Here is a 15,193-nt window from a genome sequence, read left to right as displayed (position 1 = left end):
AGTTTGGGCATAATTTGGACATGTTCGCTGTACCGTACTCACTTTTGTTTCAACTTTAAAGCCCAGTATGTGGAGATATTTATAAGCTGTACAGAATACAGAATATTTGCAAAAATGAGATGATATACTGTAAATACATTCATAAATGGATGCAAGGGATACAAGGAGGTTTATTTGTCACAGGCTTATCATTACTAAAGTAAAGAATGCAGTGAAATGTCAGTTCCTTCACCTGTTGTGCATATATAGAGGGGGGGGTAGTAGAGAGAGGCAGGACAAGTGCAAAAAGCATTTAAGTGCATGGGGGGTAAGAGTAAGAGCTGCAGGGGGTGAATGATGTATGTGTATGTGTGTCTGTGTCTGTGTCTGTGGGGGGGTGGGGGGTGGGGGGGGGGGGGGGGGGGGCACCACCAAGCGCAGCAAATCGACAGAAACAATATAAGCTCACAATAATCAGACCGGCCCAAAACGTTAACGGCCCACCCAATTAGCCACCCCGGGCCTGGGCTGGGTGGGCGGATGCCATGCGCACGTTCTGACTTCCACCCACTGGTCTATAAAGATTTTTTTTTTTTTAATTCTTCAATCCAGGGTACCCCCAGGTTTGTTAAACCTAAATTTAAGACTTTTTAAGACCTTTTTAATGCCATTTCAAGTGAAATTTAATACCTTTGTCGCACCCATCAGAGAAGAATAAATCATATCGAACACCAGATTAAACCTCAAATAATTACTACTTATTATGAGTGTTTGACATAACAAAATTACATTTATTAAAATAATCATTCAGCATTCATTCTACTGACTCACACACACACACACACACACACACACACACACACACACACACACACACACACACACACACACACACACACACACACACACACACTGGATCTGTTGGCCCAGTTCACAAATTAAAACGTGACATGGGGCGTGTGGAGTGACAGTAGTTGTTCAGCCTTATGTACAGAACGAAATGTCATCATAGCTGATCCATTACGCAGTCAGCTAAACATTTGAAACGTGCGCAAAACGGCATGAACCCAGTATCGGCATGTCACATAAAACACAAGCCAGAAGCAATAAGTTGGTCATCGGATAATCCTGCAAAGCCTTTTCATAGGCATGCTACGTTTATGACATAATATAACGTTGATTACGAACACATTTAATCACAGCTGAGAATTAGCTTAAGCAGAGACATTTTAAACGGAGCTGCCGGCTGTTTGCGATTTGGCTAATTCTTGCTCTCGGAGTGCTTATTTGCGCGTCTTTAAGATGGTGAACAAATGTAGCCTAAGCATGATTTTCTGAACTCGGCATTATCACTAATTTTACCCCCATAACTGTCGATGACTGAAAATAAAAAGTGATAGCTAGCCTACAACAGAAAGCCTATTCAGTGTGCTTAGGCTAATCGCCATAGCCTCGTCTAGTCTGTTAATCAAATGAATGTAAGACAATAAAGTTGTCCGTCATGTTATTGAAAGATAGTAAAATCGACCCCCAATATGAAACCTCGGACCTAGCCGCGAAAAAGACGGGGAAATAAGCCGAGTGCCGGGAAAATCACACTGTTTGCGCGTGCATCACAACGCAGATTTGATAGTTTCACCTTCACTTTTACCATGGGCACAGAGAATTTAGTTCACGTTACGCTACGATGTTAGTCTAGTGATAATTTGACTAGTGATGACTCTAGTGATGACGAAATTGAATACTTTTAAGGCCTTAATTCTGGAAAATTGAATTCAATACTTTAATACTTTTAAGACTCCGTGGGTACCCTGTCAATCAGTTAATATAGGCTAAATATTTGACGTTAAAGATGTTATAGAATGTAATAGCGTTCTATACCATAAAAAATAACGTCAGTTACTTTGCTGAGTAACTAATTACTTTTACAGTGTGGTAACTGAGTTACTAACTCAATTACTTTTTAGCAGAAGTTATTTGTAACGGTAACTAATTACTTTTTAAAGTAAGATGACCAACACTGGTAGCAACTAGCTTCTTTGATGATATTTCAGACTTAGCTTGCACAACTGGAAGATTGCATCTAGTTTCTAAGGTGTGTGCAGCTAGCTAATGAGATGAGTTTGTGTAATCTCCCTAAGTAGAAAGAGATTTTTTTTTTAGGTCTTAGCAGATATCCTTTGGTTGAAAATAAATCTCTTCGTTAAGGCCCGTTCACACCAAGAACGATAACGATAACGATAACTATAAATAAATATCGCTCTCGTTAATATGAATGGCAACGTTCACACCTAAACTATAACAATAACGACATGAAGAACGATATCGTTGTTGATCACTTTCAGAGCGATTTTGAGAACGATAAAAAGCTAACAGCCAATCAGAACCCATAATATTCTAGCCATCACATTCATTAACATGAGGAGAGACTTTTCTTATCGTTGGCCAGTGTGGACGCTTTTATCGTTATGGTTATAGTTATAGTTATCGTTATCGTTCTTGGTGTGAACTAGGGATGCAACGGTTTTCAATAATTTATTGAACCGTTCGGTTTGGCCTGTTCGGTTCAATAGACTCACCTAAACCGCAATATTTCGGTATACGCGACATTAAACTTTTTATTTAATACAAGGTTATTGCACGCGCGTAGCCTGGGAGCGATAGCAAGGAGTGCTTAGGACCCGGGGGATGAGTTTTCTCTGACTGTTCAGCTTGCCTCTTGTCAACCTTGCAACAACCAATCAGAATTTTACTGAATTTCCCAAGACCCAATAAGCACGTTGAAATGCAAATGAAGGAGTCATGTGAGAAGAAACAAACTTTACCGGCGGCTGCACGATCATGGCCACATTCGAAGTAGCCTACGAACAAGTCAAAAAGACCGTCAGTAAACAAAGCACAGTGTGCAAGCACTGCTTCACAACGATCACCTAATAAAGGTAACACATCCAACATGTCGGCCCATTTGCGCCATCATCACCCGGCTGTAACCTTAAGTGGAGCAGCACGGAGAGCTAGTTTGCCACTGAAAACACAACCATCCATTGCTGCAGCCTTTTCGGCAACCTATAATTCCCAAAAACACAAAGACATAACGAATGCGATTGGCGTGTTCATAGGAAAAGACATGATGCCCTGCCTATACGGTGGTTTTGGGTATGGGATTTCGCTACATGATAAATGTTCTCGATCATCGCTTCAATATCCCCTCCGGCACGCATTTCAGCAGTAAGATTCCTGAACTGTACGAAGTGTGTAAGAGAGAAGTTGAAAGTGACTTTTAAAGTTTACATTTTATGCAACCTACTTAATATTACAAAAGGGCTATATGTTCTGTAAGACAACAGGTAAGGGATAATCAACGACACGCCGTGCGTTTATAGGAAAATAATGCACGTTCGAAGTGGTAATAAGGACCCGACGCCGCAGGCGGACACTTCGATAAGTGCATTATTTTCCTAGAAACGCACAGGGCGCGGAGTTGATTATCCCGCTTATACCACTGCTACTATCATTTTCATTTATATTGCCGCTGTCTTAGATGCAACATTGCTGTTTTTACCGTTACATTCACATTGGCGAATTAATATTCAAGTGTAATAAGCCCAAAAGAAGGGAACTACATCATAGCCGTGCGGTATATAGAAAAATAATGCACGTTTCAAATAGCGCACCACAATAGGAAATTTGACCAAACAGTGGTATAATAAATAAATAACTAGAAATGCAATTCCAAGGAATTACCAGTGCATGAAAATGCAAAAATAGATAGATAATGTAGATATGGTTACTAAGGTGTAGCTAGGGTAAACATGGTGGTTGCATAGTTTACAGAGAGTTGATAGTGTGAAGGTAGACAGTTTAAAGATGAAACGTTCCAGTTCTAACTTAACTAATGATTTCTATTCATGTTAAAATGTTGATTAGCTAACTTAGCTAATGATTTCTAGCAGTTACGCTAAAAATGCTTATTATGCTAGCAATGCTAACTTTAATAACAATGCTAACCAGGTTGATTAGCTAACTTAACCGATGATTTCTAGCAGTAATGCTAAAAATGCTAACTATGCTAACAATGCTAAATTTGTTAACAATGCTAACCAGGTTGATTAGCTAACTTAGTTAGTATTTTTAGTATAACTGCAAAAAATCATCAACTATGCTAACAATGCTAACTATGCTAACCATGCTAACTAGCTAACTTGCTAGTGAGGACTTTTATTTTGAAACATTTGTTGCTAGGGTATCCAGGGTGGCCACTATCAGGAAACAAGAAGTTACTGCAGTATAATCATGTTGGTTGCTATGGAAACGGTCATAAACACTTCATTTTAATGGTTGCTATGTTGGTTGCTAGGTACATGGAGGTTTCATGTAGTTGACTGCAGGCATAGTGGATGATAACTGACAGTTGGAATGGTTGAACAGTTCAATAGTTGAGTAGTTTCAATGGTTAAATGATTTAATAGTGTATTATTGCAGTGAGGACCTTTATTTTGAAACAGTTGTGGACAGAGGACGTAGTGAAACAGGATCTGTAGTCTTAATGAGATTGTATGCTTAAAGCCTGAGACAGAAGGTGCCTCTCATATAGCGTTTACGCGTCCTCTCTCGCTCCTCACTGATCTACATAAAGAATGATGGAGCGGCAACAATGGGATAGTCTAGCCCTTCTTCTATCTTTCTTTATGTAGATCATTGAGGATCGAGGAGCGAGGGAGGACATATAAACGCTGCTTGAGAGGGACCCACAGTAAATACTTTAAAAGTTGTATGTAGATAGTCTAATTAATGTTGATAGACAGAATGTTTAATGGATGTTGATAGGCAGATTGTTTAATAGATATTGATTGACAGTTTAATGGGTGGATGAGTGAATTGTCTGAAGAAGATGAATGGATAGAAGGTTGGATGGAATGTGCCTTATATTCTTGTTAAGAGAGACACTGATACAGCTCTCTGAGAGTAGTTGATACAGTTGTAATCAATTTAACTGGCTAGTCTTAAGATAGCCAGAGTACTCTTAAAGCCTGAGACAGAGTAAATAATTTAAAAGTTGAATGTAGATGGTCTAATTAATGTTGATAGACAGAGAGTTTAATGGATGTTGATAGACAGATTGTTTAATAGATGTTGATAGACAGTTTAATGGGTGGATGAGTGAATGGTCTGAAGAAGATGAATGGATAGAATGTTGGATGGAATGTGCCTTATATTCTTGTAGAATGGAGAGACACAGCTCTCTACTGAGAGTAGTGGATACAGATACAGGTGTAATCAATTTAACTGGCTAGTCTTAACAGAGCCAGCCTGAGACAGAGTAGATTGTTTAAAAGTTGAATGTAGAGCGTCTAATTGATGTTGATAGGCAGACTGTTTAGAATGGGTGGATGAGTGAATGGTTTGAAGAAGATGAATGGATATAAAGTTGAATGGAATTAGGAGGACTTATTTTGATACTGTTGTGCGCAGAGGATACAGGGGAACAGAATATGTAGTCTTCAGAGAGATTGTAAAGCCTGAGAGAAACTGACAGTTGGTGCCCAGGTGGCTGACCAGCTGGGGTAACATTCTAATTGCTGCCGTGATGTCATAATGAGCCATGTTAAGTCTATGGGGGAAATTGTAATAGTTTTTAACTAATAGTTTAAAAAGTATAAAAGTTACAAAGTTGAAAAATACAAAGCCCACATCGCGTAAGTAAGACCTACGCGTCAAAATTTGAATGGAGTTTCTACGTTAAGCGGTTGAAGCTGAATTGCGTGCGTTAGAAGAAGAATAATAAGAAGAAGAAGAAGAAGAAGACCGAGGAAGAACAGTACAGTGCATTTTCATGCACTGTAATTACACATTACTTTATGCTGCACTTCACTATGGATAATATTGCCTGTTTATGACAGAAGGCAATGATGGTGTTCTTTTCTTAATACATAATACATTATATAATACATTTTTGTGATTCTGCTTCATCTGTGTCTGGCTATGCATTTAATATTTTCTCTGCAAGTAGAAGCACATTGTTGATTTGAAATAGAAAAGGCAAATATAACCTCCTGTATGCTAGAGCCAAGATAATATTGATATATTGAAACCGAACCGTTACCCAAAAACCGTGGCCCAAAAACCGTGATACAAACCGAACCGTGGCAAAACTGTACCGTTGCATCCCTAGTGTGAACGGCCCTTTACCTTTTGCTGGAATGCTTATGTGCCTCAGTCCTAGTAATTTCCCTTAATTCCCCCTGTTGCAACTCTCACTGGTAACTTCGTTAACTTATCCAACGTCTAGTTCACGACTGTAAACAAATCAGTCATCCGAACGGCAACTCTCGCTACAGACTAGCCAAGTTAACTTCTCAAACTGACTATTATTCAAACTTCATGACTACAGTCGTTTTAAAAATGAATGGGCTTATTTAAGATGTGGGATAGTCTATATGATAATGCCTGAATGTGGTTTATGTGGTTGATGACTGCAGAAGGACACTGGCTCCATGAGCTTGGCTTCAATCTCTTCCTAGTTGTTGTGCAAGGTTGGCGCGTGCCGCTGATATCAAATGTTCGGTGCACAACACGTCGGCGCAAGGCTCAAATCTGGCGCGCGACAGAGGAAATGACATCATTTTGACGTAACATGACAGTTCGGGTGCGTCGAGTATACATCTGCCATAAGGGCAGGCATGTGTGATGTCTTGGGTGGAGTGGTGGTGGGACCGTTAAAAAAAAAGGGGGGGGGGGGCAGTGCTGCAGTCAGGTGTGTGTGTGGGGGGGGCAGTGTGCTGTGTGTGTGGGGCAGTGGCATACTGATGATTCACAGGGTGGTGAGCAATGTGTTGTATGTATGTGGCTTAATAAGACGCTGGTAAAGGGCAGCGTGTGTGTGTGTGTGTGAGAGAGAGAGTTAAGTGTTGGAGTGCATGAAGAAATGTGCCATATATATGAAGTGCTGCAGCCAGGTATCGGCACGGCATCGGTATTGGCCTATAAAAGCTTTAAAACTTAATCATCGGCATCTGCAAATATGAACATTTCTGCCGATATACCTGGCCGATAAGGTGACGTGCAAATGATGCGCATGCAGAGTTACAGCTGTCTAGTGCGATGGAATTTCTGTGCATCTGTCATGTTGTGTCAGGAATGTGTAATTGTAAACATCACAGTTTTAAGGAAACTGTAGTTGTTCAAGTGGCAGTGTGCTGTGTGTGTGGGGCAGTGGCATACTGATGATCCAGAGGGTGGTGGGCAGTGTGTTGTCTAAGGAGTGTGGCTTCCTATGATTCAGTGAAGAGGGGGAGTTAGGTTAAGGTGGGGTAGGAGGGCAGTCGTGTGTGTGTGTGTGTGTGTGTGTGTGTGTAAGTGAGTGAAAGTTAAGAAGTCTGAGTGTTGAGTGCATGAAGAAATATGGTATATATACTGTATAAAGTGCTGCAGTCAGGTGTGTGTGTGTGTGTGTGTGTGTGTAAAAGTTGAGAAGTATTGTGAGTGTTGTGAAGTGCATGGAGAAGTGTGTATACAGTATGAAGTGCTGCAGTTAGGTGTGTGTGTGTGTGTGTTAAGATGTGTTTGTGAGTGCTGGAGAGAGAGTGTGTGCAATTGCAGTATAGTGTGAGTTCATGATTCGGATGGCCTGAAATGCATTCACATATTAAAAGAATTAAGAAAAAATACAAATTACCTGGGAGGCCAACCGTACTTTTCTACCACTTTCAGAAAAAATGATGGAGCCGTGCTTGATCGGTTATTTGTTGCTGGCTCCAGGTACATGATCTGTACACAAACAGATAAACACAAATGCTTGTGATTCAGGAATTGAAAGCCAGTCTGATACATCAATATATCAATCATTAATAAATCACTTCACCACAGGCCTGTCTCATGACATACCTTTCTGGAGTAACCGTCAATTGCTCCAAATATGACAATGTTGTACCTGGAAAACAAACACACTGTACTTTCTGTATTCAGAAAGACTTAATATTAAACCTCCATTAATTTCAGAAAGCTACCTTATTAATTTATGATTGGTGTCCATATGGACTAGGGACAATGGATGTTGTACACAGTACGTCCTTCGGACAATGCACCCAAGCTGTATCACAAGCTGTGGGTCCTTCACCCGCTCCCACTGGACCCTGTGCCCGTCTGCCTGTAGGCATCCTTTAACTATTCTGTATCCTGCATTCGGCAGTCTTGACTTTATTGATAACACAGCTTTATCTAGCTCAGTGTCGGTTAAAGGGGCACTTCACCGATTAGCATTAAGCTTTGTATCTTTAGAAAACCAGTCATGTTTTTGAATGGTCGTGCATCATTCCCTCAGTTTGCCTTGAGATGGGAGAAATACGGATTTCAATGAAGCCCATGAATAGGACTTCCTGCTTTCAATGATGTAAAATTATGATTTTTACATCATTGAAAGCAGGAAGTCCAACATTGAAATCCGTATTTCTCCCATCTCAAGGCAAACTGAGGGAATGATGCACGACCATTCAAAAACATGACTGGTTTTCTTAAGATACAAAGCTTAATGCTAATCGGTGAAGTGTCCCTTTAAACTACTTTATCTCCCTCAACAATGGAATTCTCTTCTCTGATTGGCTGATGGGGTGGCCATTAACTTCGTATAACCTGCTACCTTCAAAGTAGTTCCAATGTGTTGCCCGTATCACACTTGAATATTAATTCGCCAAACTCGTTGCGAAGTTTAAATGAACTGTCACGTTGCATCCAAGCTGAAAGTGAAACACAGACGTTCAGAACATAGCAACATTGTAGCATATGATTGGTGGATTGTAGCTAGTTGTATGACATGTAGGCTATAAAAGTAGCGATCTTTCAAAGTTAAAGTTAATCAGAATCCTGGGATATGCCTGCTTGACAACGGGAGAGATAGAACTAACGACTGGCTTTTGGCCGTAGCAACCAGCCATTTAGAACTAACGACTGGCCTTTGGCCATAGCAACCATCCATTTAGAACTAGTAACGGCAGTTTTGTCCTGCAAGTAGAAAGTTGATATGTGGCGGAAAGTAGTTCCACAATCAAGACAGTTTTAGCGATGTTAACGGACGCAACGGTGGAATAAAACTATGTTCTAAATATACAGGTTATGAATACAAACGGGAGATAAGCGGGATAACGGCCTTCGAGGTCGACCGGTTCGATGGAAATAATGGCTAGGCGGAGTCGCCGGAGTTCTAAACCTCCACCTAGCCATTATTTCCATCGAACCGGTCACCTCGTCGGCCGTTATCCCTTACGTATGAAGATCTGCTTGATAGTCCAAGGTTACGCATGCGCCTGAAGATGGTTGATTCACTGACGCCCAACAGGTGCGCTATAGACGATATTGGTAAGGACATGTCAATCAAGTGGGCCATCATGTCTTCAGAAACTTTTAATTTGGGGCGTCCTCGTCCACTGCTTTCTTCAGTTACAAGAGCATGGGGTTCCTCTGGAGTTAGGGCTACATTGATCTTTTCCTGAAGGCTTAAAATGCATTGCAGAACATCAGTGGGTATATGAATGACAGTAGATGCAGAAGTAAAGATAAACGCCTCCTGGTTGATAACATACTGGAAATAGTCCAGATCCAAATGTTGCTGATCCAGTATCCAGTTATTCTGGTAAACAGGTGCCCCAGTAACTGTGTCGTCAGCGGTGATTCCTATAAATATAGGATTGTCAGTTATACATACAGTACTTTATCTGCATACAGCCTACTTGTAAATTCAATCTATTGTTTGTCTTACTTTTCCTGCCCAAAAAACACCCACCCGCAAAATGACAGCACAGACACAAAATTCCTGTATCTGAGCCTTATAATCATAATATGGTCACCACGGTGAATGAAGGGGTCATGATATACGGTAGGCTACCGTATCATCTTGGGAAACTATCCTAACTTGAGCATGCAGTGTATGCCGAAAATAGCCATTATTGCTTAAAGAGTAACTTCACCCCATAACTCCACCCACTTCACATTTCTGAAAAAGGCTTTCAAAATGTAGACTGGCTAGCGCCTACCTTCTCAAATGAGACGTGGTCTGGCAACCAGACGTTCATTTTCTCGTATTTGAAAAAATGCCCAGATCCGTTCATTGGGCGCCACGGATGTCTATCAAATGCGTCTGTGCATAGCTCATCATGGTCTTGCTTTCTCCCCTGTTCTGTGATTGGTCGCCAACATCAGGCGAAAATGTGGGCGTTAGTTTCCAGACTGCCTTAGCAGCATGAAAGAAATCACCGCGCAAGGCAGTATGGGAAACCCAGGCTATTCAAAATGGGCAGGACATTCTGAAATTTGGAAGAGAGTGCAGCCCTGCTGCAGCCAATCAACCATGGTGATTTCGTGTCAATCTGGGAGTGAGTGCATGGCTTATCACAGGTAGGCTAATCAGGGCAGCAGGTGTTGGGGCGTTTCATTCCTAATTTGTAACGACCCGGTGACGTAGTGTTGGACGAGAAGTGCAGGACAACGTCAGCATTCCAATAGTATTTTGGACCAACATGCCATGGCATGTTTCAACCTGTAGAGGGCGCGGAGAGCAATATCTCCAATACAAAATCCTACGAAATGTTACTTTTGTCGAGAAACACGATTTTTGTCAATATTAACCCTGGTAATAGTGTAGGTCACCACTTATGAGTAATTTCAATCAATCAACAGCTCAAAAAACATATTTTAGGCTGCAGTTACCCTTTAATGCTGTAATGTTTGGAGCAATGTGCCCACCACCACGAATATCGTCGGTCTGCGGAAACATAAGTAGGCGTTTCTATCTAAGTCGGAAACACCCCCCTTTTCTTCTTCTCCTTCTTCAAGGAACTATTAACATCCGGTCTAACATGTATGTCAAAGTAAGGGCACAGCCCGCTTTCCATTAGCATTGAACCAAACTTAGTAAAGCAGAACTAAGTTTAAACGCAATCCAGCAGAAGTTGAAAATGGTTGTGCAGTGCATTGTTGTAGGCCTACTTGTTAAATAGATTATCCGTTACGAAAAAAATGTATTGTACTGCAGTATCACGACAGTATTTCCTATAATAATTACAGAATTACTGCACATCAACATCTACAGTAATGCAATTATTTGGATACGAAAAAAACGATATTCATAAAGTTACCGCTGCATAAGCACCATGCTACTGCATTGTCAAAAGTCAGTTCTTTATTGGCCATTTGTGCATAAACCATAGACAAATTGGAGTTCTTGTGCAGGCCCTTCAAGTCAAATATTTAAAAGCAGACATGACAAATATTTAAAAGCATACATGACAAAAACATGATTCATACAAGACATCAGGCAAACATTAACGTCAAATTATACTGTGTACCCAGTCTAAGAATAGCCTACAGTCCCACAGAGGCAGAGTAGTTTAAGTGCTACAGTAGCCTACAGTGCAAATCCTGCGTCCCTGAGACTGTGTGTGTGTGCGCGCGTGCCCAAGTGTCACACATCCAAGATATTGCACCCTGTCCCATGTGGATACAAGTGCATACTTCTCATATTGCAGTTTAGATATTGCACAGTTGTCCCATTGATATTGCACTGGATTTCCATATTGCACAAGATATAAACATTTTCCCATAATATTGATATTGCACATGATCCCCACATTCCACTGTTAGATTACTGTCATATTGTTGCTGCACAGTTGTCCCACTAATAATATTGCACCTGATTCATATTGCACATTGTCCCATTAATAGTATCGCACAAGATATTGCACATTGTCCCTAATATTGCACATAATCTCCACATTACACTGACAAAGTATTGCACATTGTCCCCTTGTTAGCCTTGCATGTAGTCCCATATACAGTACAGTACAAGATATTGCATATTGCCCTTATTCCCCTTTGTAGTATTGCACCTTTCCCATATTCCACATGTTTACAGATTTTTCACAAGTTGTATGTGCAGTGTTTGTGTCTGAACAGAGTGTGCTGGGTGAAAGGAGTCTTTGATGATTCTCTCTGCTCTCTTCTGGCAGCGCTGTGCATACATGTTTTCCATAGAGGGAAGTTTTTCTCTTATGATCCTCTCTGCAGACTTTATAACATGTTGTAGAGCCCTTCTCTCAGCCTGTGTGGTGTTTCTGTACCAGACAGCGGATTGTAGGATAGGCCTACTGTACAATATAATATTTGACACAAAAATGCTGCAGTAGTGTTTTCCCTTCACTCCTTTGTGAGTCACAAATCAGCTGGCAAAGCATTACAGTCTCATAATATTGCTTTGCATTTACAAGGATTTAGCTCAACAATACACAAACCTAACACATCATTCCCCCCTCCCCATTGATCCTCCATCCCTGCAGCACCCTCTCCGATGAAGTAGTCCATAGGCTGACTACAGTCAAATGTCTTTCACTATTCCCAGGCTGTGTATCCCAACAAATTACAAATATTGATTAATATCCTGGTCATTGAGCAAATGTGTTTAAGGTATATGGAGCATTATGTAATCAGACAGCATAGCTCAAGTTCATACTCAATATGGATTGTTCAATAAAGACACAACAACCATTTATTTGCAAAGTAGCCTAAACTTTATTATAGGACAAACCCAGAAGACATCAACTTTTTTCATGTTTCATAACAGTTTAAGCACCAAGCATGCATTTTCCCAACTTTTGTTAGAGAACAAATGTGCAAATGCGCAATCCTGTAGATTTCGCCAATACTTTGTTGTAGAACAAACACAGAAGAGAAACTTCTGCAGGCCATGCAAGATAAAATAAATAAAAGTAAAACAAAATCTTGGCCTGTGTGTGTGTTGGTGTGTGTGTGCGTGCGTGCGTTGGTGTGTGCGTGTGCCATGGGAGCTACTTTGGAAATTGTACATCTTGTACCAAGTACCTCCCATAGCCTGTGTTTAAGCACCAAGCATGCATTTTCCCAACTTTTGTTGGCAGAGAACAAATGTGCAATCCTGTAGATTTCAAAGCTACTCTTCCTGGGAAAGGTGAGGCCACAACCGCAGTGGTGGTGACTGCCCTTTCTGCAGCCCAAATTGCATTTGTAGATCACATATTCTTAACAACAAAAGAATAATTAAATAAGAAATAGATATAAACATCAAATAGCCTGCTAACGTTACATGAAACAATTGAATGGCAACTTCACTTCATTACTAATAACATTACTTTCAGAACCTTTTGTAATTTCAGAACCAATCCATACAGTTTCATAGAAGACCATGATACAGGGCTAAGGGCTTAACTATCAATCTCAAACATACCTCCATAATGTACCACCGTTTTCAAATGGCTCTGCATGTGCATTTCCACCCTGGCATAGTCACCCTTGTACTCTGGGCAGAAAGGGCAGTGGAGCAGCGTGCATCCTGGGTCTGAACAACTTCGTAATTGCAGCTTCTGACCGCTAGACAGTATGGAAGAATGCAACTGCAGTGATAGGAAGACATATGGAGAACATTAACTTATTAGAGAACATTATCCAACTTCTGCTAAGATTCTAGTAGTGATCAACTAACAGGCCTCTAAAGTCAAACTGACTATTCATGGATTTCATCAGGTCCCTTTCCACAGGTGTATACAATCAAGCACCTTGATTATCAATGCAGACTGCATGGTGCTTGATTAATACACCTGTGCAAAGGGACCTGATGAAACCCATGAATTCAAGTCCATTTCCACAGGTGTATTAATCAAGCACCATGCAGTCTGCATTCATAATCAAGGTGCTTGATTGTATACACCTGTGTAAAGGGACCTGATGAAACCCATGAATACAGTATTAGTAATTGTACTGGTCAAACGTTGTAGAACTCCTAGATGTCTTTGTTTTACATGACAACTCTCAATAATTCTTTATGTCAATAGGAACATAACAAATGAACCTTTTGGTTTTTAATTATGGCATCACTCATGTAGCAAATGCATCACATCATTGCAAGGATCTTCGGCATAGCCAAAACAAATTCAGCTCGATTCAGCTCCACTACGGTCACTCTAATCAGAATTTAGGGTAATTTGGTGTTAACTGTAACCATTTTTGAGGCCGTTTAAAACGCACCAAATCAACAGGCCACCTGTTCACCACTCAACAGCCTCAGAAAATAGTTACAGTTAACCCCAAAGTACCGAATTTAGTTAGGCCTACGTTACGTCTTCACTTTATATGGGTTTAGTTGAAAACAATGTGCGTTGCTGGCATGCTTTTAACGTTACCACATAAACACGATAACTAATTTTATCACGTACCATTTTAAGTAGGCCTACATATTTTCATACAAACAAACAAGCAACATATCACAAGCAAACAATCTATTCCTCCGTTCTGCTTACTTTCGCCTTGCTACCCATATTCTAATATAACGCTGGAATCGCTTAAATGGTAGTATAAGATATAGTTATAGATATAGAAGTTACTTACGTCTCATGGGTTTAGCTTCAGTTTCTCTGCTATCGTAGCTTCTGCGTAGCTTCGACGAGGACTTCAGAGGACTTTTACAAACTGACGAAAGGAAGTCAAACTCCGGAAATTAAGCATTTCCCAGAATGCAGTGCAAAGCTCCTTCTGATTGGTTGACTATTCACGACAGGAACGCCTAATTGGGGAGTTTCTTGCTACATATGTAACGCCCATGCCGCAGACCGACCCTCCTCACCACCACCGCCGCCACCACCAAGACAGGTAAGTTAGCTGCTACTGCTAGCAGGCTAGCTGATACCTGACGATGCTATAGACCCAAATGTCGGCTAATAACGTTAATGCAGCCAACAAAACAAAACAAAACAATCTCCTCTTTAACTTTTACCATGAATACAAAAGTAAATTTGACTACCGACAACTTTATCGCGAGCTACAACCAACCAACCTTGTGTGACTTAAGGGCTTCATAAAACAATTACAGTTAGCAGCTAATCCCAAAGTACCGTTTCGGAGTCAGCATCAGCATTAGCAGTGCTACACTGTTTAACAAGTTAAGTTAGAGCAGAACAATGTAGAAATTCGTGTTTGAGTTTAGGCTTACCTGGTTTCCTTGGTCAGCCATGATTCACGGTACGCCTGTTCCCGACAGGTTCCCGATCTTGCCTCTTCCACGGCCTCTAGCTTTTGGCGCAAGCCCAGCCCGCCCGGTTATCTTCAGTGCATGCGCAGTCTTGATCTCGATCTATGGGTGCCTCTCATGCAGCGTTTATACGTCCTCCCTCGCTCCTCGGGCCTCGATCCTCACTGATCT

This window comes from Sardina pilchardus, chromosome 22 (assembly GCF_963854185.1).
Source record: "Sardina pilchardus chromosome 22, fSarPil1.1, whole genome shotgun sequence".
NCBI classification, from domain to species: Eukaryota; Metazoa; Chordata; class Actinopteri; order Clupeiformes; family Clupeidae; genus Sardina; species Sardina pilchardus.
Note: the sequence above shows the minus strand (reverse complement) of the source record.